The sequence below is a fragment of the Macrotis lagotis genome, chromosome 3 (assembly GCF_037893015.1).
Source record: "Macrotis lagotis isolate mMagLag1 chromosome 3, bilby.v1.9.chrom.fasta, whole genome shotgun sequence".
Taxonomy (NCBI): Eukaryota; Metazoa; Chordata; class Mammalia; order Peramelemorphia; family Peramelidae; genus Macrotis; species Macrotis lagotis.
The window spans coordinates 97,059,726-97,086,426 of NC_133660.1; the positions used below are offsets into that span (position 1 = coordinate 97,059,726).

The 26,701-nt window shown below is 35.6% G+C and overlaps 1 protein-coding gene and 1 long non-coding RNA gene across 3 annotated transcripts in view; one reads left to right on the forward strand and one right to left on the reverse strand.

The window, feature by feature from the left end:
- The window catches only part of SLC25A27 (solute carrier family 25 member 27), a 66,075-nt gene extending 52,743 nt beyond the window's left edge, over positions 1-13,332 (forward strand). For both annotated transcript variants that reach the window (XM_074227417.1, XM_074227418.1), the window contains 2 exons: positions 11,124-11,248; positions 13,244-13,332. The gene's annotated coding sequence lies outside the window, so the exon portion shown is untranslated. The remainder of the gene's footprint in view (positions 1-11,123; positions 11,249-13,243) is intronic.
- LOC141517712 (uncharacterized) overlaps positions 1-26,701 on the reverse strand; it is a 64,982-nt gene that overhangs the window by 201 nt on the left and 38,080 nt on the right. The gene's annotated exons all lie outside the window — the stretch shown is intronic.

Below are 26,701 nucleotides of genomic sequence, written 5' to 3' on the forward strand. Positions count from 1 at the left end.
TTCTAAGTATGGCATTATGCCACACTCCTATTTCTTTGAGGGCAAAACCACTTCCTAAATATTGTCCTTAGTCACTGTCATTAATCACACAAGACAGGATAAGTAATCAAACACTCATTTATTTCAAGGGGAATAAATTTATAGCAATGAATAAAATATATAAGTGGATCAGAAATAGAGAAAAGGTCTCAATTATGGAACAGAGTCAATTTCTCTTTTAAATCTACCCCCTTGTTCCTGAAGATTTAAAAGACCTCCAAACAGATGAGTTGGACATTTAACAAGGGTGTTACCCTTTTGCCCAGAAAGAAGATGGAGGAAACAAGTCTCAGGCATCATAATGCCAAAGTAATTCCTATGACACCAAGACAAAGGGAAGGACCCAGTAAGAAAAGATGTCCAGAGATCAGACCCACAATTCTGACCACTACTTAAAGGACAGATTCTCCTTTTCTCTCCCCTCTCCCGCACTTATTCTCTATCTTTCTGTCTCTCTGTCTCTTTTTCTCTCTGTGTATGTTTCTTTGTATCTATCTCTCTGTCACTCTGTTTCTGTGTCTGTCTCTGTCTCTCTGTATCTCTGTCTCTGTCTCTAACTCTGTCACTCTCTCTTTCTCTGTCTTCCTGTCTCTGTCTCTCTCTTCTTCTCCTTCTCTTAGAGGCCTTTTCCAAAGCCAAATTCAAATATAACAATTACTATGACTTCTGATTAAAAGTCTTTGGTTGGGGCGGCTAGGTGGCATAGTGGATAAAGCACCGGCCCTGGAGTCAGGAGTATTTGAGTTCAAATCTGGCCTCAGACATTTAATAATTACCTAGCTGTGTGGCCTTGGGCAAGCCACGTAACCCCGTTTGCCTTGCAAAAACCTAAAAAAAAGTCATTGGTTATAATAGGTACACAGTTATCCAGGATTTATGGGAAACCTTATTACTTCATCAGTCAGGAAGTGAAGGATTACATGTAGAATGGGGATAATACCTATTCTTCCTAATTCACAAGGTTATTGTGAGGATTAAATAACATAATATAATGTTTACTTCTTGCCCCTCCTGGTCCTATTTCTAACTTTCACTGAATTTCTAACTCTTTCCCCCTTACTGTTCTCTTAGTAGCTGGTGCCTCCTCGCCCCAGAAGCACCTACCACCTTCATGACCTGATTACCTCCACCTATCTAATACCAATGCTGGGGAGCTTTGTTTTGTCACATTTATGACCCGTGTCCACTAGCTCCTCCTTAGGTAACTCACAGTACCAGATTTAGTGCAAATATCAGACTGCTATAGCAACCCAGAACTCCAAACTACAGTTCCGTCAGCCTCAGCTTCCCTGGTCACTGGGATTACAGGCATGAGCCACCATGCCCAGCCCAACAAATATTTAACTGCCAACTATATGCCAAACTCTCTGCATTCAAGAACAGAAACTAAACCAGTACCTGCTCTCAAGGAACTTAAACTCTATAGAAGGAAAGGTAACTTTATGCATGTAATTACAGACTCAAACTTAACTCTGATGTTTGCTCTAATTCATTTGCATGTCGATACCTAAATCTCTAGGTAAGGGAGGACAGAAGAAATACTGTGGAAGATCAAACTCTCACAACTTGGGGGGAAATTGAACTGTAATAATGAGAATTTCCTAACTCTAAATCAGAAAGTTGCTTGGGGCCAAAAAAAAAAGCATCTTGTTCAAAAAAGTAGTTCAAAAAATAGGCTTAATTTTAATCTGGGACCATTTTGCCTGCCTCCTTTCATATTTAATTTTTTGCATTGAATTGCCACTGACGCAACTAGATTAATCTATCTTCAACAAAGCTTCATTTGTTTTATCTATAAAATCTGTTCTCCACACATCACTGAATTGTTGGAGGCTCAAATGAAATAATGGATGTAAAACTCTGCAAACTCTAAGGTGTTATGTGAAGGTGTTTTGCTATTTGAAATGAAGTATGACCTTAGTGAATGGATCACTTATCTAGGAGTGAGAATACCCAGCTTCAGGTCCTGCCTCCAAATTCATATTATCTTTGGTTTCATGAATTAGTCATTTAAACTCTCAATGCCTTAAGCAATTCTCTATGACTAAAAGAACATTATAATGGGTTACTGATCTGAACTGGTGGAGGAAGTTTGTATATCAGAGGGTACTCTGTATTGATAATAAAACAGGGCCAGCTTGCCATTGCTGCACCAGCCTGCAAATTAATATTATTATGCTGAAAAAATTCAGTGATTCTCTATTCTATATAAAATTCCAAACTCCTTGGAAAACTTTCCTGCTATATGGTCCCTCTAAGATTTCCTTATACTATAATTCTAGAGCAACAGGTATTAATTGTTGTTGTTGTTGTTTTGTTACGTTATTTTCAGTAGTGTCCAACTCTTCATGACCCTATATGAGGCTTTCATGGCAAAGATCCTGGAGTGGTCTGTGATTCCTTCTCAAGATCATTTTTACAGATGAGAAAGCTGAGGCAAACAGGGTTAAGTGACTTGCCCAAAGACACACAGCTATTTAGTGTCTGAGGTGCTATGCATAAGTTCAAATACCATCTCTGATGTTTATGAGTTGCGAGATCCTCAGAAAAACACATGATTGTTCTCAGCCTGTTTCTTCAACTACACAATGGAGATAGGAATCGCATCTACCTCACAGCATTGTTGTGAAGATCAAATGAGCTAAAACATGTAAAGTATCTCACAAAATTTAAAGCTCTATTAAATGCTATTTCTTACTTTATTATCATTGTTTTCATTATCATCATCATCATCATCATCACCTGTATTTGCTTTTGTACTTCTATTTAAATCAGTACCAGGTAAAATTCATCGAGGGCAAGCATTATCTCATTTTAGTTTCTATGCCCCCAGGTACTGCCTGGAATATAGTAAGCATTTAATAAATGTTCATTAATTGACTATGCTTCTTGGTTGAAAATTCCTTATTCTTTATAATTATCTAGATTCTATCCTTTGGTCAAACTTAAGTTTGGGTTCTCCAGAAGCTTCCCAAATCAATGGCCTTCAAGGGAATTTTCTTTTTCTGAACTCTCTGTTGCCTAAACATTTAGTGTTTTTAATATGCTACCACATATAACTATTTTTTATTTGTTCATCAGAGTCCTTAAAATCCAGAAATTTCTTTTATAAAGCATCACATGTGAAGCAGCTAGGTGGTGCAGTGGATAGACCACCTGCCAGAGAGTCAGAAGGACCTGAGTTCATTAAGTGTCAGCCTCAGACACTTAATAATTACCTAGCTGTATGGCCTTAGGCAAGTCACTTAACCCTGTTGCCTTAAATAAAAATAAAAATTAAAAAGAAATGATTTAAAATAAAGCATCATATGCTTTAAAAAAGGGGCTGTAAGCAACAATAAGATTTAAACATATATATTGCTTGGTTGATTGATTGATCAGCATGGATCAGTGGGTAAGTGGTTTTTAAGAAACATTAAAACCAACATTTTTACATGTTTGAACCAACGCTAATACTGCATACCAAATCCTTTCCCAGATGCCCTGGAAGATCTGGTTGGCCACAAGGAGAGTTCACAGGAAACCTTGGAGGTTCTCCCTTTCAAATCAAGTTTTTCAAGGACAGCATTTTTAGTTCCATAAATGTGACTTCCTTTTTCTGAGAATGTAACAACAACAACAAAAAAGCATGCTTGAAGAAAGCTTATTAAGATGGCTTATCCAGCTTTCTGACTATCACACACTTCTTACCAAACAATACTTTGATGAGTTAATTGTAAATGAATCAGAAACATATGGATAAAATTTCCCCTCAAATATACGTGGGTTTAAAAATGAATGGAAAAAAAGCGCTTGGCAAAATGCATTTTAGGTTTTATTTTACCCAAAATGTTTGAATAATAGTTCAAGATGTTCAATGAAACCAAAACACAGCTGGTCTCCCCCATCCATGGTAATTATGTAATTAGTGGGCATGGGATAAAGCCATATTTTTAGCTAAGAGTCGACAAATAGCCAATGAGAATACAAATATTCAGATAATAATCAGATTCAACAGTTCTCAGTGAAAAATTATATTCCTTTTATGCTTGAAGTACCATGAAATCAAATAAATTTTAAAATTTCATTGCCATCAAATAGTCAAGGAACTTAATAACTAATTTATTTCATATATGTGTAATTACATCTTCACTAATAAAAACACACAAGAATATGGACTCCATATTTCACATTTCATAGTAATCAACACTTGTTCAAATTCCACTAATGTCAGCAATAGTTAGACAAAACTAGAAGCTACCCATAGGGCATTCAAAGTCTCCCTTCTTAAACTGTTGCCCTTATTCAAATAATTTCAAAACAAATACCACAGGCACTGGAGGAAGACCTTTTATGTTTTTTTTTAACTGAAGGATCAACATGACAGAAAAAATCAACTTTTTATTCTTAAAAAGCAAGGAAGCAAGGATTCAGTCTTCTAGTTTGTATATTGTGGTATAACTTCAAGTTTTGTGACCTTAAATACAATATGTATTTTCATTATATGCAATCTATTTACAATTTAAGATTTCTAAACTAAAACATTTAGAAATAAGAATTAATCATTTCTCAAAGGCCCTCAATGACTCTCTCTCTTTCCTTTCTTCATTTAATGAACTAATGAAATTAGTTCTCCAAAACTTCATTTAAATGAATTCCATTTAATCCTTTATAGACAATCTTGAATACCCTTTTCTTTCAAAGAAAACCATGCAAATTTCCTTGGAAAATTGGTATTTCTATTATGTTTGCCTGAAGGCAAAAAAGTAACAACTCTACTAGCTCATTCTAATATTTTATCCTATGGTGGAATTGACCCTTAGTTCATAAAGACTATGATAGGTAAGGAGCAACATCTACTCTACATAGGTTAAGCTAGTTTTGTAACTTCTAAAAAGGTACCTACAATGTAATTTTGTTTGTATTTGTGTTTGTGTGTGTGTGTGTGTGTGTGTGTGTGTGTGTGTGTGTGTGTGTGTGTGTGTGTGTGTGTGTGTGTGTGTGTTTTCTCTCTAAAAAGGGAAAGCCCTAAATTGGCCAGGGGTCAAAAAGAAGGATTAGAGCTTCTTGGTCTGACTCATACTCCTTCTTGCCTTGGGTCTGAATACATCTTCCCTTTTCATTAGATAGCAGCACTTCTTTACAGAGATAAGGAGAGTTATGTACTCCCTGAACCATGGCTTTATCTTTGCTAAATATTATTTTATTCTATTATCAAGTAAATTATTGTTCTTGTTAAAAGTAAGAAAGTTCTTCTAATCTTGATCTTGATGCAAAGGGGAGGTCTGATTCAGGATAAAAACAGAGCATAATTTCTGCTATTTTCAACTGGTAGATATACCTGAAACATTAGCTAAGTCACCCTGGGCAGGGATTTTTAACTGAACACTTATTAAGGTCAGATAGGAACTGTATTAAGTGCTGAAAATATAAATATCAATACAATCTCCAGCTTCAAGATTACATACATTCTATGAAAGTCACTTTTCATTTCTAAATCTGACTTTTTTTCCTTAAATGCAGATAGATTAGAAATATCTATAGAACCTGTCTCACAGGATTTTTGTGGACTTCACAAAAAAAAAATTCATTAAAAGTGCTTTGCAGACCTTAAAGAACTATTTAATTGCCAGTTATTATTATTGTCGCTGTTATTAGTTATTAAAAGGGACTCATCAGGGGAGGGTTGGTTGCAACCTGATACATTATTTTATCTACAATAATTCACAAAGATTGGATATGTCATAATTTTGAAGATTTCTAATCATTTTGGAATGGGATATATTAAAACTAATCTTCATTAGAAAAGGGCATAGTGCTTGGACAATAGCAAATGACATGAATTTATGCTTTCCTTGGTTGTTACATTACTCCCAAGTTAGTAAAGTCTATCTATTCAATGTGTATTGCCTCTGCACCATAAAAGTTAAGCATTTTGCCTCCAACATTGAAAGGATAAGTGACTCGTCCAGGGTCACACATTTAGTATGTATCAGAACCTGACTTTTAACCTAGGTCTTCTTGTCTTTGAGGTCAGCTCCTTAACTAACTACTATACCTCATAAGCTCTCTTAGCTTTAACACAGCTTTACTTTTTCTATATTCATTTTTGGTCATATGAATAGCATATGCAACTTTCAATATCATATTCTCTTTCTTTTTTATCAGATACTGAAATGTGATAAGGATCAAAACAAAATAGGATTCCTGCCATTGCACTATTCAGCAGAATTTGATTTCATGCTATTATGCATTCTTTATCTACTTATGGATAATGTAATAACATGTTTTAGGATAAGGATAGGAAACACCATTTTCAGATGGATAGCCATAAGAGAATTTCATTGAATTCTTTTAATAGATGAAGAAACTGAGGCATCTAATGGTGAAGTGACTTGCCAACAATTAATAGAGTTAAGGGCATAGTCATTACAAGAATGCAAGATTTTTTAGTTTTTCATTCTTGCATCCAGTGGTCTTTCAAGTGTAATATATTGACTCCAGAGAATATAAAGACTTTTTACTTGTCCATGAATATTGTTACTAGACTAGTATTACTGGAACTGCACTTCAGAAATCCCTATAACCAATTTAAGCCATAGAGTAAGAGGTTAGTAAAAAGATTGTGAGGGAATTCATCTCTAAATTCTCTTTATCTCACAAATCTATAAATGAAACTTTAGGCAAGATTTATAGTCAAAGTTTCAACTTCTATTCCTCATAGTCAATCATTTATCTCTGAAACCACTACTGTAGTAACATCAAATGAAATCTCCTTGTTGGTTCAGACATAGTTCTGCTACAGACCAAAGGGTTTTAATAGGTACCATAAAAATAAAGAAGAAAACAGAATGACTGGAGAAAGCATTTTTAAATTTGTGGAATTTCTCATCATTAGAGCGTGAAGCCCATTTTGTATCTTCTTTGCACTCAGCAAAGCATATTATAGAATATTATTTGTGCAATTGTCATATTTCCAGGCAAAGTTCAGATAACTGAATGTCTTGCTGAAAGGTCTATTGGTACAATATTACATATTTAATTTAACAAGATAGCTTGTAACATATTTCCTAGTGCCTTGAAATATGTCCAATTAACATTTCATCACACATATTCCAAAAGGTCTGACATTCATTTATCTTCTTTTTGAAGGCAAGGTACTTTATATTGAAGGAAAAATTACCAGATCCAACTTAATTCTTACCTATTCTTCTCCATCTACAGCAATGGGTGGCCCCCCAAATACTCCCACTGATTGGTCTCCATTGGCAACTTTCTGCTTATTCAAAGATTTAGAGTCCCTTGATTCAAAGTTATCCCTACAAAAAAAAAAAAAACCTACACTGGCCTTCATGATAAAGGAACTTAGAATGTAGAAGAGGGAATAGAGCTTCCAGTTATCTCAAAGTCAAGGAATGACTCAGGTCTAGATCTTAGCAGGTGATCTGACTAGCATAGAGGTCCTAGAAAGACTTTAAGACAAATGTCTCTTCTGCTTTATCTTTAGTCTCTCTCTCTTTACTGTTAAGCATATAGGAATATTTTGTCTCCTTTCCTATATAATATAGAAAATTAGAGCATTTTATCTCTGCTCTGCCTTGTCTTCTCTTGAAGCATGAATACTATGAGACATTTTGACTTTTTACTTTCTCTGGAGGAAGTGATGATTGCCCCATCTGCTTCTCTTCTCTGCAGAAGGACAATAAGGCCCTTTGGTCTCTCTGTTAGGAGTTAAAGATATCATATCATATAATATCATAAAGAGATATGATGAAGTAACTCCTATTATTCCTGTAGGTAAAGATGGAAAGATGTTGGGTAGCAAGATGGTACAGTGGATAGAGCATGGGGTCTGAAATCAGGAAGATCTTAATTCAGATCTGGCCTCAAACACTTATTCAGATTCTCGGTAAATCATTTAAACTCTGATTTCCTGTAGGGCTATTATAAGGATCAAATGAGATAATATTTATAAATTGCTTAGCATGCTATCTGGCAAAAAAAGACATGATGTTATTTTTATAAGATAGAGAGAAAGATGTGATCTTGATTGATTGATTCATAGATGAATGGATGAACTGAATAAAAGAATCATCATTAATGGTCCAATGTCAACTTGGTAAGCCCAAAGATCTGGACCTAGCTCTAGGCTAAGCTGTTCAATCTTTTTATCAAAGATATAGATAAAGACATAGAAGTCATTGTTCATCAGAACTACAAATGACACAAAACTGGGAGGGATAGTCAATGTCTAGTATGACAAAATCAAAATACAAAAAAGATTTGACAGATTAGAATACAATAAGTAATGTTTTACACTTGTGTTCAAAAGACTGACTTTCACAAGTATGTGGAATATGCAGTTACCTGGGGGGAAAAGATCTTAGGGTTTTAGTGGAGCACAATCTCAATATGAGTCAACAATGTGATGTAAAAATGAAAAAAAAAAAAGACTTCGGCTGCATTAAAAGAGAGGTATGGTTTCTAGGAATAGAGCAGTAATACTCTGTCCCTACTCTGCCCTTGTCTGATCACATCTGGAACACAATTGTAGTACATTCTGGGGAACAATTAAGAAAGGACATTAATAAAGAGTGTCTAAAAGAAGCAAACCAGATGGTGTAGGACAATTTATTCATGCCATATGAAGACTGCTTGAAGAAATTGGTGATTTTTAAGCTAAAAACGAACATTCAAGGGAGATATGACAGTTATGCTTAAGTATTTGAATGGATGCCACATGAAAGATAGATTAGAATTGATCCCTTTGAACAAAGAAGACAGAACTGGGAACAGCATGTGATATTTATAATGAGGTAAACTTAGGCTTGATATCAGCAAAAATTTCATGCCAGCCAGGGCTCTCCAAAAGTGGAATTGAAAGTTTTTGGTGTCAATGGATTGACTATCCTTGAAGGTCTTCAAGCAGAATTTATAGATCATTAAATGTAGTACAATGTAATGGGCATGCTTTGAGTTATATAAGTTGAATTAGATTGAAGTTGAAATTCTCTTCTGATTTCAAAATTTTGTGATTCTGTGAGGTGAGTAGTATATGCAGCCTCATATTGAGGTAGACTCAACTGAGCACAGGAGGGTAATCGAGGACCATTTTTTCTTGTGATATTGTTTTTAATTGTCTCAAACACCATATTTTTCTTTTTGGCAAGGTAATGGGATTAAGTGGCTTGCCCAAGGCCACACACCTAGGTAATTATTAAGTGTCTGAGGCTGGATTTGAACTCAGGTACTTTTGAATCCAAGGCCAGTGCTCTATTCACTGTGCCACCTAGTCACCTCTCAAAGACCATCTTAATAGTTTCTCATGTTTGTCCTGAATTGAAAATTTTCCAATAATACACTTAATTAATAGTATTAATTGACTTTGTTTTCCTTTCCTCCCTCACACTTATTCAATAGCAAATTTGCTCAGTAGGTACTTAAAAGGCCATGGTCAAAAAAACATTCATAGGTGGAAAAAAAAAAACCTACTGGCCCTTAAGTATAGTGCTACAGAATTAGCCTTCCTTAAACCTTCAAGGAAGAAATTTCAGTGTGGGTGGCGAATGGATAAGCTAGTTTGTTTTTCTAAAGGATGTCATTCATTATATAATCATCAAGTTATGACCAAAAGAGATAATGACATTAGAGATAACTAGAAATCTAACATTGCTCTATGTGATGGAGAAAAACCTTTTCCCCTTATATATATAAATCAGTCTTATAATGTTAATGAAAAAATGAAAAAAAATATTATTGACATTTGAATGTCAACTCTTAAATTCCAAATGAAGTCAAACTTTGTTTTGGTTCTAAGTTTCCATTTCAGTATCTATGCTGTTTTGCTCATTTCTCTTACTGAAACAAAAATATTGCCAAGAAGAAAAAAAGCTATGCCAATGAAGAAAAGATTCATAAGAATCAAGCACAGCAAAGAATTGTGTTGCTCATAGACTTTGGTCCTCCACTAAAGTACTACTTCAGTGCCATGTCATGCATGGAAAAACTATCTTTTCTCTTTACAAAAAAAGATGAAAGCTCCAATAAGTCCTACCAAACTAGGAGTCCATCTGACTTATTTTACAGATGAGAAAACTGAAGTTGAAGAAGTTGCTCAGGTTCATACAACTTGTAATCATCAAAGGTTGTATTTGAACTCAGGTCTTCCTGATTCCAAATATTGGACTCTAGTCTGCCACATTGCATTCTTTTGAATATAGACAAAGAAATATACTATGTACAACTGAGTTCACTCAAGTTCATAACCAGAAGGGTGGCCACCAGGTGATTAATTATTTTTATTTGACAATTCTTGAAAAAATTAATATGTTATAATAGAAAGAGCATTCTATTTGCTGTCAGATGATGTTAGATGAAATCCTTTATCTTCCATTTAGGGAGCACATGACCTAGGCTACTTAAACATTCTGCATCTCAGTCCTCCTAATCCATAAAATAATTGAATTGAATGGAGAAAACAATCCTATTAGGGTGTGTTACCAAGCCTGCTTCACCCCAAATATATTGAGGGACAATACTTGGAATCTTCTTAAGTAGAAAGGTACCTGGAAAACTAACCCACCAATTAAAATACGTTATTTTGCTTGAGAGAAAAAAAGGAGAGAAAGTATCTCAGAGAACACCAGATACAAACTAGAACATGTGAACAATGTGAACATGTAAATCCAATATAATGTTAATCTAGAATGAATTGAGAGCAATCCGAAATATGAATTGTCTATTTTTTGTCTTAGTTTTATGAGCAATGGGGTTAAATGACTTGCCCAAGGTCACATAGTATCAAGTGCTGAGGCTGGATTTGAATTCAGTTCCTGTTCAAAGGAATACCAAAGAAAAGATCTTTAATAATAATTTTTAAAATAACAATCATGAAAAAAAAAAAGATGAAATTAAATGCCTCTTCTGGTCCTGGATGGTCCTTCTTTAATTGAGATCACATGAACTATTTAACTTCTTGTAAAGAAAAAGATAAGGAGAGAAAAAGAATCCTTGATGTTTCTCTCTCTACCAAAAGAATAGCCTTTAATTCTCTGCTGTTTCTAAAGATGAGGAGTCATTATTCTCTCTACTACTCTAAATTTCAGAACAACATAGAGGCTTCCAGAAGAAAAGACCAAGGATAAAAAGCTTCTGTTCTTCTTGCCACTGGGTATGGAAAATCAAGAGGCAGCTGTTTTCTTGCCCTGAGAAACTAAAAGAACAGGACAATGTGAGTCAAGAAGATATTTGTCTTCAAATCTCAAATGTTTGATCAAATTAGGTCACATGCTCTGATTATGTCCCTTATTTCTTAGGCATAAACCTACTTAACTCTTTCTTATCAAGAATTAGAAGCTATCTTGTGTTGTTCAGTTGAGTTCAACCCTTCAAGAGCTCATATGGGGTTTTCTTGGCAGACATACTGGAATGGGTTGCCATTCCTCCTCCTCCACTCACTTTCTAATGAAGAAACTGAAGCAAACAGAGTTAAGCCTAGGGTCTTATAGCTAGTAGGAGTCTGAGGCTGCATGTAAACCTAGGTTTTCTTGACTCAGGGCTCAGGGTTCTAGCCACTGTACCAACTAGCTGCTATCTCCTAAAGGTTAGTGGGTTATTACCTTCCTTTCCCAAGTAATAAATCACTTTGAATTTTTTTTAAGGTTTTTGAAAGGCAAACAGGGTTAAGTGGCTTGCCCAAGGCCACACAGCTAGGTAATGATTAAGTGTCTGAGGTCTGGATTTGAACTCAAGTACTCCAGACTCCAGGGCCCGTGCTCTATCCACTGCTCCACCTAGCCATCCCAATCATTTTTAATTTTAGGAGATTACTCATTAATAAACAAAATGCTGCCTTCTCAATCCAGTCCATATAAATCTTTGGGGAACACTTTCCTAGATGAAGTTGAAGGGACATTTTACTCCCCAACTAACTTATTTCAAGTAGCTAAATGATAAATAGTGACCAATTCAAAGGTGGTAAATAAAAAGACAGGATTCTAATAATTTCTATTCAAATAAAATTACAATGCATACTAACAGAGTGGTGGATATTCCCAAGTATCAAAGGCAGCATATAAATATTTATGGATGAGAAGTGATCATGAGAAGGGTTATTAAAATAAATAATCCAACACTCTGTGATCTCATCTGAGAAGATATTCCCCCTGCCAGCTAAGACTTAGAACCTCATCACAATTTTTTATATTGTCACTAAAGGTTCTGTGACCTCAAACAAGTTCTTAACTAGGTGGTCGTCTCTGAGGCAATGACCCTCAGATCACAAGCCTGAAGACCATTACTGGCTCTGACTTTAATACTTGTCTATGTTGCTCAGCTCTGCTTGGGTTTGTGTTTCACTGGTAGGGGCTTCCACAATCCACTTCCATTCCATTCCATTCCATGAGGAAGCAACAGAGAATTACTGGTAGCAACAGTTCATACTTGGAGAATACTTTAGGATAGGGATATGGGGCTGTACCTGTGATGTGATTTTCAGATAAGAAAACTAACTGTACCAATATGGGTTGGAACTTTTAGGCACCTTATCCTGAAACAGCTATTTCAGTGTATAGAGTCAGGAAGTATCTTGCTAATTATGAGACCCTGGGCAAGTCATTGAACCCTGTTTGCCTCAACTTCCTCATCTGTAAAATGAACTGGAAAAGGAAATGACAAATTACTCCAGTATCTTTGCCAAGAAAACCTAATGGATAATATGGTCCATGAGGTTATGAAGAGTTGGACACAACTGAAACAACAATGCCATTTATACTCTTGGAGAATTCATAGAACATGGAAGCTAAATGGTTTATCCAGGATAGCAAAACCCGGGCACATCAGAGGTGGAACTTGAATCTAGGTCTAAATTGAAGACCAACTTCACTATCTAATGACTATCCTACTATGCCACAATGCAGGGAAGTGTGGAGGGAATTTATTAATTACCTACTATCTAACAGGCACTGTGCTAATTTACAAATATTATTTCATTTGATCCTCACAAAACTTTGGGTAATAGATATTCCTAATATCAGGGTCACATAACCAGTAAACGTCTGAGACCAGGTTTGAGATCAGATCTCCATGACTCCTTGTCCAGCACACTCTGCTCTGTATCAGGACATTTTAGGAGAAATGTCCTACATCCCTCATTCTCCAGACATGGCTACTATGGTAATGTTCTTAAACAACTTTTTCCCTTCCCCTCCCCTTTCTTACTTTTCAGCTTCTCTTTTTAAGGAATGGGCTTTCCCCCATGGGAATGTAAGCTCCTTGAGGATGGGAAATGCCTTTCTCTTATCACTGAACCTGGTAGGACTAAATGTTTAACATATGCATTGACTAATAGATCTATTTCCTTGGGTGGATCACAAAGATCTTGGTGGTTGTATTTCATCCTAACTGGTTTTTAAAAAAGGAAGCTAACTCTAGATCAGGGCTTTAGAGTGGACTATTTTCCCCAACAATAGGAGTTTGTCTTTTTATGGTAGTTTACTGATTGTCCTTGCCCCATACCTACTCTAATCATATCTTTTTATTCCCTAAAAGACTATATTTGACTACATTTATTCCTTATAAAATTAACCCTATTCTTGCAGTTTCTTGTGACCCTTTGTTCATGAATGAGGATAACTCTGGGAGCCACTTAGGAAGAGAATGAACTTTTCTAGACAGGGTTAGAATTCTAATCTCATATCCTATAATTAAAGAGTTTTTGTTCTTACCTGGGGCCATAATCACAAGCCCTTCATCAACTTGGTAACTACACTTCCCAGGGCAGAATTATTCTGAACTTAGAGCATTTTAAAATCTATTTCTTCAAACACAAATCTAACATGGTGTCCCTCAGGTTTACAAAAGGACCAACATCAGGACTTCAGGGATGAGGAAGGGATGTTAGGAGTATAAAAACCCCAGACTATAGAGTATTGGTGATGGAAGTTATAAAGTTATTCCCATTGCCTTTTAGGAATGTCTTTTTGTCCTAGCATGACCATCAGCTAGGGGAATGAAGTAGATTTTTTACCTAAATTACTATCATTTTAAGCTTAGGTTTTGTATCCTTTATAACCATCTGGGTCATAGAAATGTTTTAATTGATACAGCTTGGTTGATGAAAGCATCAAGGATTGTCTGATCATGAGTTTAGTCATGCTGGGAAAGGGGGGTAGGGAGACTAGCCCATGCTATTCCTGTGAGAGCTGGAGAGGAAAAAGATTCCCTGCAAAGGGCATGCTTCAGTCAACAGACCCTGGTGACGCCAGTACAGGTTGGGAATCACAAGAAAAAATGAAGAGATGGTCATTGCCATAGGGAGAAAGAACACAGCCTAGGGATGGGAGAATGCATCATGGACAAAATCCTGACCACCTCACACTAATTCTGAAGTACAATAAAACCATCTTGCATTGGATTTTCTCCTTTATTCTTCCTTCATCTTAGCCTTAGAATTCATGGTTATTTCATTAAGAACTCAAAAAGACACTGCCTCACTATCCAGAATACCAGTGGGTTATCCATACCAATAGCAGTCCTTGATATAATAACCACCCCTTGCATGTGACCTCAGACCTATAACAGAGTTAGCTCAGGGCAGTAAGCCTCACTTGAAAAGACGCTAACTTGATTTCAGTAGTTTCAAAAAAAAAAAACAATGAACCATGGGAGTTATTTGAATGGATGTGTCTAGTGAGACATAGCCTGTGTCCACTTTCTTTATTTTCTAGTCAAATGGTAAATGTCTTAGATCAGAGTTAGCCCTCAGCATAATTTTTGTTTCACACTTCTAGAAGGTCTTTTTTTTTAACTTCTCCAATTCCTGGATACTTCAGAGAAAAAATTCTTGATGGTTCCTGCTGGTGGATATCAGGAAAGCTTTTGTTTCATTCCCTCACCTTACTCTTTGAATATTCTTTTCAACATTTCTAATTCCTGGAATAGTTTTCTCTATGAAAGCCTTAAGCACCAAGGGCAAACTGAGAGGAAAATGGCTGGGCAGCAGCCAATGCTTTCTGCTACTGGGGACATCCTCCTGTCTCCCTCATACCACCACTATATTGGTGCCACTGTGTCCAGGAGCCATCTCTTCCTTTAAAGAACATAAAAAGTAATCTTTAATCAGCAGACACTGATTAAAGAACACTAATATACACAGTACCTTTAACTGAATGCTTCAGGGTACAAGAAGAATGGATCTTATTTAGTCCTGATAAGAAAATATTATTTCTTTTATTATGTCAGCATTCCACATGTTTATTGGCCCTCTCATTGATATTTTTTCCTTGTCTTTGTGGTCTATAATCAGACTACACTTTTGATGGGCAAAAAATACAGACTTTCTCCAGTTTAAGCAATGAGGATAATAGAAATTCAGTTTTTATAAAACAAAATATGGGGGTCATTTCTTTACAAAAAGATTCTTTTGAAAGATAAACTCTAGGGTTCTTGTTCTAAAATAATGAAAATAGAATTTCTTTTAAAATATTTGAACAAGGACAAGGTTTATTGATCAGCATAATTGGAGAGAGGGTCATTCTTAAACTCAGGAAGTCTAGTCAATCTAGCTTCTGACACATACTGGCTGTGTGACTATAGTCAAATCTTTGTCCCAGGTAGTAATCTAAGAATATAAATATGGTGCAGATTAAATGCTGACCTGTATCAGGAGAGAGATTTTTCTCTTCCAAGAGATCCATAGCAGCAGTTAAATCAAAGTTCCAGATCCATTCTCCCAAATGTTTTGTAAAGTAAAATATGCCCCAAAGGTATTAAAGAAAAAGGAAAAGGACACACACACACACACACACACACACACACACACACACACACACACATTTATAGCAACTCTTTTTGTACTAGCAAAGAACTGAACACTAAGGATCTGCCAATCAATTGGAAATAAATGGACAAATTATGATGTATGAATATAATGAAACTGAGAGAAGCTTGAACTGTTGTAGAGTGAAGTGAACAGAATCAAGAACATAATTCATACAGCAATAACAATATTATAAAGAAAAAAAGCTTTAAAAATGTAAGATTTTTTTTATCAAGAATGAAAAAACTCTTTTGGATAGGCTTAGTTTAGTCACCTGCAAGAGGAATGAAATTGCTAAAGACTCTAGGGACAAGATTCCTCACCACCCCCAACAGAGTTTTTGTAGGCTCTGTTGAGAGGAAGATGAGAGGATATGAGAAGAGGAATGCAAGGTATCTTTCCTTCTTCCTCTCTAATCCTCTTTGGAGGCTTGGATCTATAATTGTCTTCCTCAAATCCAAGCCTGCAAAGAGGACTCCAAGAAATGGAAGCAAAAAGGGAGGCATAACACTGTGTTATGTGTGGAGTAGCTAAGTGGCACAGTGGATAGATTACCAGTCTCAGGGTCAGAAGGACTTGTGTTCAAATCCATCTTCAGACACTAGTTGTGTAAACCTAGGCAAGTCACTTAACTCCAATTGCCTCCAAAGAGGAGGAGGAGGGAAAGGAGGAGGAGGAGGGGAGGAGAAGGAGCTCACTCATGTGACGAGTGATGAAAAAAACATATGAAGGGTAACTAATAATTTTTATTTCTCCTCTTTAGGGGAGTATAATTTATACTTCTAATTGTGTTCTTTTTTATTATACAGTTAAAGACTGCATCTGTCTGATCCAATATTATTTCTCATAAACACCTGTGGGTGACCTTGTTTCCCATATTTTCTTATGTCCTTTGTTACAGGAATAAGAACTTGGGATATAAATAGAAGTCAAACAGAATAATAACCTTTCCTGAGACAGAACTGAGATCTCAACTTTACAATTCTTTGCAAATGAGTTAAACTGCTGCCTAACTGGAGGCATTATCACAGGACTTTGTGTTTCATAACTCTAAGAGGAGAATTATTAGAATTTTGGAGCCTTAAATCATGAACCTAAAACTTTTTTATGACTCTCAACTCATAACAAATGTAATGACCAAGTGTGATCCCAGAGGGCTGATATGGAAGATTGCAATTCATCTCTTAACAGAGAGGTGATGGATTCAAGTTATAGGAAAAATATGTATGTAAGAATGTAAGTAACTATATGACACAGACAGTACATCAATATGTCATATTTGACTGTATATTTGCTATGTGTTTTGTTTTTCAGTGGATGGGGATAGAATAGGATGGAGAAAAAATAAATTTCTGTTAATTAAAATAATTAGAAATATAGCTAAGTATCCACATAGCTAAACTTTGCTCAATATCTACAATGTCACATGCACATAGGAAGTAGATATTGAATAAATATTTAGAGTTGATCATGAAAATTCAGAATTGTTCTGTACCAAATAAATACCAATAAAAAGAATATTTCCATGGAGTTGTTATCTGGCTCCTGTTTTTAAATAAACAGTGGTTAACTCTTTTGAGGTGACTTGTCTGAGGTCACTGAAGGAGTCAGCCAGAATTTAGAAGTGGAATCCTGCTGGCTCCCAGCCCCATTTCTAATAACTATCCCACCCTTGTTTCCCTAGCAGAACAAATGGACACTTGATAGGCAAGCAGGTGGCACAGGCTATAGTAACAAACCTCTCCTTTCCTGTAAAAGAGCAGCAGAATAGGTTTATGGGTCCATGAGTTTTCCTGTGGGAAGCCACTATTTCCAGTCAAAAGTGTAGCTGAAAACTTTGCTTTCTGTCTGTCAACATCTCAGTAACCTGACCCATGTACTGTCCAGAGATGTTTTTCCCCCCATTGACCGATTAGTTCATATTTGTGCCTAACAAGCTTCTGTGCTAAGAGAGACCACACAGGGGGAGGGATGGAGTCATTACTTTGGATTGCCTGTGCCAAAAGCCACCTGTCCATTACTGCAATGGTAGAGGAGCCAACTCCAGCTTAATGTGCTCTTCAGCTGCATGCTTCCTTTGTTCCCAAAACATCAAGCACTGTGGCTTTGGGATACCAGACTGTTCAATGGAAGGAAGGCATGGGCTCATTAGTTGGAGCCAAAAGGTCACAATTAACTTCCCACAAACAAATCAACCAACATCCTTTGCTTTACCCTAAACATAATAGGGAAACCTTACCTTGCAAATAAATGAAGCTTGGAGTTGTTTCAGTAAACTCCTATTGAAATTTTCCTGATTAATCAGAAACTTTGGCATGAAGAGTCAAACTCCTTCGGGGCCAACACTAGTCTAGCTAAGAATTTCTTATCAACAATAATAGTGACATGAATGGGTTCTCTACCCAAACTGGTACACGAAGGGTGCTTCATCAATGTTGACAATTTCAGGACAATGAATAATAGTGCTTTTCCCTCCTTTGTTCCTACAAGCTTCTTCAAACTTGAAAGAATATGAAAATCAGAATTTCCCCAGCAATGGTCTCAAAAGAGGAGAAGTAACTTGGGTTGTTTTTCAAAGGATATCCCTTATGCTAACAGGATTCTATGACCTGAATCGAGGAGTACCAAAGCCAGAGGCCAATGCTGGCCAAAGAAAACTCTGTTTCTATTGGAGTTGAGTAAATCATGGAGATTTTTGATGAATCAAGAATGAGTGCATAGTTAAACTCTTGTTTATATTATATTGTGATAATACTAAGAGTAATTAATAGCAGTTACGAAAAAAAGGCAGGAAGCCAAGATGTAGAAAAAAAAGAATTCTTAGACCATCTTTTTGACAGTCAGCAACATGAAATAGATAGAAGCCTGTTTGTAAGGAAAAAACCCAAAATTACATATGTATTATGTATCTAATGAAAATATGTATTCATTAATCAATATCTAAAATATAGATAATATATGCCTAATATACAAATTTGATTTGTAAATGTGAACTAGATATGTAAATGCAAATTAGACTTAGAAGTAGAAAGGACATTAATTCCCCCTATAATAATAATAAATAACAAATTTGAGACTTACACAGGTTAAGTGACTTTACTTCAGTGGTTATGGCTTTCATTGTAGGCTTCTGAATGAGACCCATAAAAGAATTCTCAAAAAAGAATTTGACCTATTTACAAATGTAAAATCCAAAAATCTGAAGAAGAATTCTTATTATCAAGATTATTACATGCAGTTATACAAATAATTTATAGAGATTGTCCATCTAAGATAGACCCAGCAAATATATAAGTAGAAATCAAAATCAGGCGGTGGGGGGGGAGTAAGTGATTTGGATTGTCTTTGAGAAAACAAAAAATATTCCAATCTTCTCCCTGGGGAGAAATCAAGTCCATCTTCTTAATACCAGCATTTTATTGGTGATGTTGTATGAGTATGAATTATAGAATACTACAGTCTCTGAAGAATTATTAATGAATATCAGCAAGAATGTACTGGAGAAACATGAAGTAAGTGTGAGTAGGCTGAAACAAAATAAGAAACTAAAAAGAACCTGAGTTAAGGATATTGCTGCAACAGAAAACTGAGAAGGGAATAATTGATGGACAAGGTTATGTATTCTGCTGATTTCCTTCAACAGAGAGAAAGCAACAAAGGTTCTAGTATGTTGAGTGGACCCCTGAACTGAATTTATGTGGACATGTACAAAAGTTGTATAGGATGTCTTATGGTATGCATCATTGATCTCATCAGTATACATACATGCATATATATGTGTGTACTTAGATAATTTTGTTATTGTTGTTGTCCAGTCATTTCAGTCAAGTTCAACTGTTTATGACCTCTTTTTTGGAGTTTTCTTGGCAAAGATGCTGGAGTGGTTTGCCATTTCCTTCTCTAGTTCATTTGACAGAGGAGGAAACTGAGGAAAACAAGGTTAAGTGACTTGTTCAGAGTCACAGAGCTAGCAGGTGTGTGAGGTCATATTTAACTTAGCAAGAGTCTTCCTAACTCTAGAACCAGTGCCTATTTATTGAGCCACATAGCTACATTTATCTATCCATCTATCTGTCTGTCTATCTATCTATCTGCTTATACACAGATATATACTCACATATACATAAATACACAAACCTACACATATATCTATATCTATATATAATATATAATATTAGGTAGATTCAAACTGGGAGAAATAAGGAGAATACTATTTATAATGTTTTATATATGTGTGTCTGTAAATACATAAACTTTTTGCTAGAATAAATGAGAGACAGCAAGGCATGGAAGTTAGAAAGATTCCCAGGAAGACCTGAATTCAAATCTTGTGTAGAAAAATACTGACTATGTGATCCTGGACAAAATATTAAACCTCTATTTGCCTCTGGGCAACTCTCTAATAATATTTAAAAGTTGCATAAGAGCTGTCAATCATTGCAATGATCCTTCATCACATATAATCATATAGGTTACATGGCAGATAGTGTCCAGCTTTAAGATGGGAAAATCCAGGTTCATTTTCTTCCTCAGACACTTACTAGCTGTGTGATCCTAGATAAATCACTGAACTTCCCTGTGTCTTAGTTTGCTTATCTGCAAAATAGAGATAATAAAAGTCAATACCTCAAAGAGTTTTGTGAGGGTCAAATGTACATTTTAAATACTTTGCAGCTATCTAAAGTGATATAAGAGCTAGCTATTAAATACATACATGCACACATGGATGTATGATATAGGTCTTGACAATGGATAGGTACTGCACTTGGACAGTAAATTGGGCCAGCAAATAAAGAGGAAACCATCAGATGATAGCTGACAAATAATAGAACACTTCTCGTGATGCATGCTACAAAATAGCATCATTATCATCTTCTCTTTCTTTCTTCTTTTTCTCTTTCTCTTTCTCCTTCTCCTTCTTCTTTCTTCTTTTTTTTCTTCTTTTTCCCCCTTTCCCCTCCTCCTCCTCATTCTCCTCCTCATTCCCCCTCTTCCTTTTTCTTCTCCTTTGTCTCTCTGGTGAAGTCATATGACTATGAATCCCATGCTCCTAGAAGAACTAAAAATTAGAGGATGTCCCTAAGGGCAATGACATGCTGTATGGTGAAATCAAGTAAGTATATGACCAAAGAGCATCACTTGCAATAATGAAGTAATGAAAAGGGCAGTACCCATATCATCTAAGACCAGAAAAGGATTGAATACTTGTCTTGTGGTCAGAATGAAAGGTCACATATGGATGCTCTGAATGTTGTATTAATAGCCTCAAACCATTTAAAAGAGCTGAAGAAAGGTTTTCAGTACCTTGGGTGGTCATTCCACCCAAGTATCATGAAAAGACATGGACCAGGATTAAACAGGAGAAGACATGGAGAAATTGGGACCTTCATCAAGGGAGGGAAAATTCATGCTGATGAAACCACAGATGCATCAATAGATGCTTTATTCATTTCTCAGTCTACAAGAAAAGGTTTGAGTCCTCCAAAAATTATTCAAATGGAAATAGATCCCTTAGGCAGATTCAAACAGGGTATCTGGGGAAATAAGCAAAATGCTGCCAGAGCTTTTCTATGCCTACCACAAAATCAACCTCCCTCAGTATAAGTGCTGATATTCAGGCAATGTTTAGATTTCTGCTCTTTCCATACATGAGCATAACAAGCAGACCCCTTAATTCACTTTTGAAATGTTAAACAATTACTGAAATCATTAAATAGTGCTGAGATCAAGAGCACATTTCCCAGTGTGGTGTCTGATTTGTTTGTAAATATGGGTGGCCATGCATTGACCTCAGAAAGGCCCCAGAAGATAGGGCATGGCCATTGTATGAACTAAATATTTGTGTAATAACATTAGTGAGCAAACAAGCTTCTCAAAAAAAGAAAAATCAAAGCAAAGACCACATCTAAGATCTTCTGGCTATTAAATCCAAAGTTCTATGAATATCTATAAGACAGGCAAGTTTATTAAAATTTTTCATCTGTAAGATGGGAATAATATATGACTGTACTATCTTATGGGTTTATTGATTTTAAGTCATAAAGAACTATATAAATTACTTATTCATTAAATATTATGAATATTAAACATTAGGAATTGAAATTTCCTAAAGTACACAGTGTACACTAGTATAGATATAATAGTAACTGTGAGGTGAGTGTATAAATGGGAGACAGATTCCAAAGATGGCATATCAAGAACTTTACCATTCCTTAGTTTAAATCAATTAATTACTCTGGGATTCTTTGTTGACTTGCTAGACTTCGTAAAAAGCAAATCATTAATGATAATCAAGAGACCTATTTTATCAGAAGGAAGGAAGGAAACAAGTATTTATTATGTGGTCCTTATATGCTGGACACTGTTGTCCTATATTCAGGTCTTCCTGAATCCTGACCCAGGAGCTGCCTAATGAAGTGAATATTTAGAGGGGGAGAACAAAAGTCAGAATTATGGAAAGGTAAGGAATGGGTAGAGAGGCAGCAGGGGCAATGACAAACCAGGAATTCTCTGGATGATATTATTGTCATAATAACTAAAAAAGATCTTTACTTTTGTTTAGTTGTTTTCAGTTGTGTCTGACTCTTCATGGCCCCATTTGGGCCATGGCAGAGATAATGGAGTGGTTTACCATTTCTTTCTCCATTTCCATTTATCTATGAGGAAACTGAGGCAAATAGCACCTTGTCTAGGGTCACACAACTAGTAAGTGTCTGAGACCGAATTTCAACTAAGATCTTCCCAATTTCTGGTCTGGTACTTTATCCAATGTACCAACTAACTGCCTAAAAGGGAACTTACAGAACATTTAGTCCAATTCTCTCAATTTACAAATAAGAACACTGGACAATAAAGGTAAGGCTATTTATAAAATGTCATACACAATTAGTAAAAAGAGAAGAACTTGGATCAAAGTTTTGTTATTATGAGCTAATGGTCTTACTATTACATAGGGCTAGTATTTATAAGAAAAGGACATAGTATATGACAACTTGAGGATGAATAGGAATTGATAAAATGTTCAGGGTCATGTTGTAGAATAAAGAAAATCTCCTCAGACATCTTCTTGAAAGATAGAAAATGAAAAAGTGGTATAATTTTGTCTTTCCTCCAAAAGGTTTCTTTGTGACTTTTTTTTTTTACTTTAAAAAAATTCATTGAATTGTTCAGGGAAATCACTAATTTTTATTTTTTCCACATAATTATGTCTGAATAATTAAATGCATCTGTATTCTCACTGATTTGTATTCTCCTTTAAATGATGCCTGGAATCTTCATATCAAAGTCCATCTCATTTCTCAACTTCCACTGTGGACTCACCTGGTCTGCTCAAATGGCCATCTGCTTATCCAGGGGTAATAATTAGCCTAAACACATTTTTCAGTTGTTACTATATTTATATCTATAATATTCTCTCTATTACAGAGGTTATGAACCCTCAGTTGTCAGAATATAATACCATTTCCATCCTCAATTGTCTACTTGTTTACTCCCATTCTCCTTAAACCAATTCCTCCGCTCGATGTTCCACTCTAAAGATACTGAATCCTTCCACTGTGCTCAATGGAATAAGTGATCCATATTAAAACAAAAACTAAACTTCTTTTCATTAAAGCCTTTTCCCTTATCACTCTATTCATTATCTTGCACTGAGACCTGATTCCCTTCAGCTGGCAGAGCTTCCTTGGCCACCATTTCAAGTATTGGTTGCATTTTTCACTCATGCTTCCTGATTCCTTGATCATGTTTAGGAATGAGGGTGTTAGCATACTCTATTACACTTTGCCACACCTATACTATTGCTCTATCATCACCTCTATCATTCAATAGCCTCTCTTCCTTTAAAGTTCATTCAAATTATATTTATCACTGAATCATTATTGAATTTGCACAAACTCTGGTAAGCTACTGTTTACCCTTTCTTCACTCTTCAGAACATACTCTTTCCTTCCTCATCAGTACCTGACACAAGTTTTTTGTCTCTGCCTCAATTCCAGTCCCCATATAAGAGTAATAGTCCCTCAAATACCCTAATTTCCATACCCCCTCCACACCACCTCAACTCCATGCAAAGATACCATTTTTTTGCTTGTTACTACCCATAAATACTCCATTTCTATGTTTATTAACTCTGAAATTCCATTATCATAATCATAATATTTTTTATTCTACTCTTCTCTCTGACTTAATAATCTTTGTCTTTATGGTGGCTCCAAACCCTTGACCTCTCAGTTCTTCTCCAGGCCCACAAACATTTTCTCCCAGCTGACATCTATTCCAGAATCATTGTTTCCCCCTATCAATCCCACTCTCTCACTAGGCTTAAATCTCTCTTGTTTTACTGACTGCTTTTCTGATGTCTACAAACCCACACATGTCTCCAGTATCTTTAAAAATCTCTCATTTGAACCATTCATCCCTAGTGGCTATCTTTCAATATCTCTTTTCTTTGATGGATAAACTCTTTGAGGAAACAACTTCCTTTCTTCTTACCTCTTTAGAATCTGGCTTCTGATCTCTCCATTCAACTGAAAGTGGTCTTTCAAAAGTTGCCAATGATCTTTTAATTGTCAAATGTAATGGTCATTTTCTTTTACTCATTATCCTTATTGACCTCTCTGTAGCCTTCTTCTCTTTAGTGTTATATTTTATTCTCTTTGGTTCTTCTTTCTGGCTCCTTCTTTATGACACTAAGGACCATTCCTCTTTTATTGGTTCTTCATTAAGGGTGCCCTGGATAACTGTGAGCAATCCCCCAAGTCTAGGGATTTTTCTTGGTTATCTCAACAATTCCAATGAATTAAATTATCACTTCTATGCAGATACTTCTCATATCTACTTATGAAGCCCTGACCTCTAGTCTTACATCACCAATTGTTTATTTAATATCTCAAACTATATATCTCCTCAACATCTGGACTTATTATTATTATCTTCCCCCCCAAAACACTCATTTCAATGACAAATACTGGAAGAGATGGTGGAAAGTGGGTATACTAATAGAACTGCAAAGTGGTCTAACCATTTTAGAAAGCAATTTGGAGCTATATCTCAAAAGTTAAGGAAAACTAGGTGGCCCAGTGCACAGTGGCCCTGAAGTCAGGAGGACCAGAATTCAAATCCAACTCCATATGCCTTACCTGTGTGACTCTGCACAACTTAATCCTGTCTTCTCAGTTCCTTATCTGAAAAAAAAAAAGAGCTAGAGAAGGCAGTGGAAAACTTTTCCACTTTCTCCATCAAGAAAACCCCAAATAAAGTCATGGAGGGAAAGTCAACTCAACAACAAAATAAAAACAAAAACTCCAAAGTTATAAAACTATACATATACTCAGCAATACCACTACTAGGTTAATACCCCAAAGAGATCAAAGAAAGTGGAAAAAAAGACCCATGTGTATAAGAATATTCATAGAAGCTCTTTTTATGGTGGTAAAGAATTAAAAACTAAGAAAATGCCCATCATTTGGATATCGGCTTAATGAATCATGATTTATAAATGTGATGGAATACTATTACTCTAATAAAAGTGATGAAGAGGTGTGTTCAAAAAAATCTGGGAAAACAATACAAAGAAATGTGAGCAGAATTATGAGAACAATTTATGCTGTAACAACAAAATTGTAAGAGAATTAACTTTGAAAAACAGTAACTCTGATTAATAGAGTGAACCACCACAGTTCCAAAGGATTCACAATAAAAAATGCTTTCCAATTCCAAACAGAGAACTAATGGACTCAGAATACAGATTGAAGCATATTTTTCTCTTTCTTTTTCTTTTTTTCTAAAACAAAGCTAATGCAGAAATATGTTTTGCATGCCTTCATTTGTGAAATTAATTTTGTTTTTCTTGCCTTGTCAATGGGTAGAAGAAGGCGGGAGAAAATTTGGAACAAAAAAATAAAAGAATGCTTTTAAAATTTCTCCTATCTTCCAAATTTCCCCTTTTATGTTGAAGCTATCATCATTCTCCCTGTTACCCAGGCTCACAAAATTGAAGCCAATCTCAACTTTTTAGTTCTCTTTTTATTCTCCTTTTCATATATCCAATCAATTTTCAAGTCTTGTTGATCCCATCTTTGGTAATGTCTCTCTCATATATGGCCTCTTCTCTTCCCTGACACTGTTACCACCCTGATGTACTAATCACCAAACTCCTTGACTATTGCAATAGTCATCTGATTGTTATCTGTCCTGAGGTTCTTTCTTAAACACTTAGATGTTCAAAGGAACTTAATAAAGATCAAGTCTACCTATGTTACTCTTATTTAATAAACTCTAGTGGATCACCATTACCTCCAGGATCAAACATAAAATTCTCCATTTGACTTTTAAAGCTCTTTATTGCCTGGCTCATTCTTTCCTTTCCAATTTTCTTATACTTGATTTTCTTCTAGTTATTCTACCATTTAGTGACATGAAATTGATTGCTATTCTTGGAATGCTATACCTCCTCACCCACTCCTGGCTACCCTGGCTTCCTGCAAAAACCTTTCCTAATCTCTCTTAATGTTAATGCCTTCACTCGACATTTACCCAATATGACCTAAATATAACCTGTTTGAAGACAGTTGGTTTTATGTTTTCTCCCCCATTAGAGTGTTTTTAATCTCCCCCCCCTTTTTGTATTCCCACTGTTAATCAGAGCACAGTACAAAGTAAACATTCAATATATATGCTCATTGACTGAATGAATTTTTTTACTCCAAATTTTCTTATTTTTTATATAGTTAAATAAAATACCCACCATGCATCTCTCCATTGTTCTCTTGATTAAAAGAAGGCCACAAAAAACCTTAAAGCTGAATGAATTGAGTCCTTTCTCTGAGTAAATTAAGTTCCATATTCTTACTATCTTAATTTATT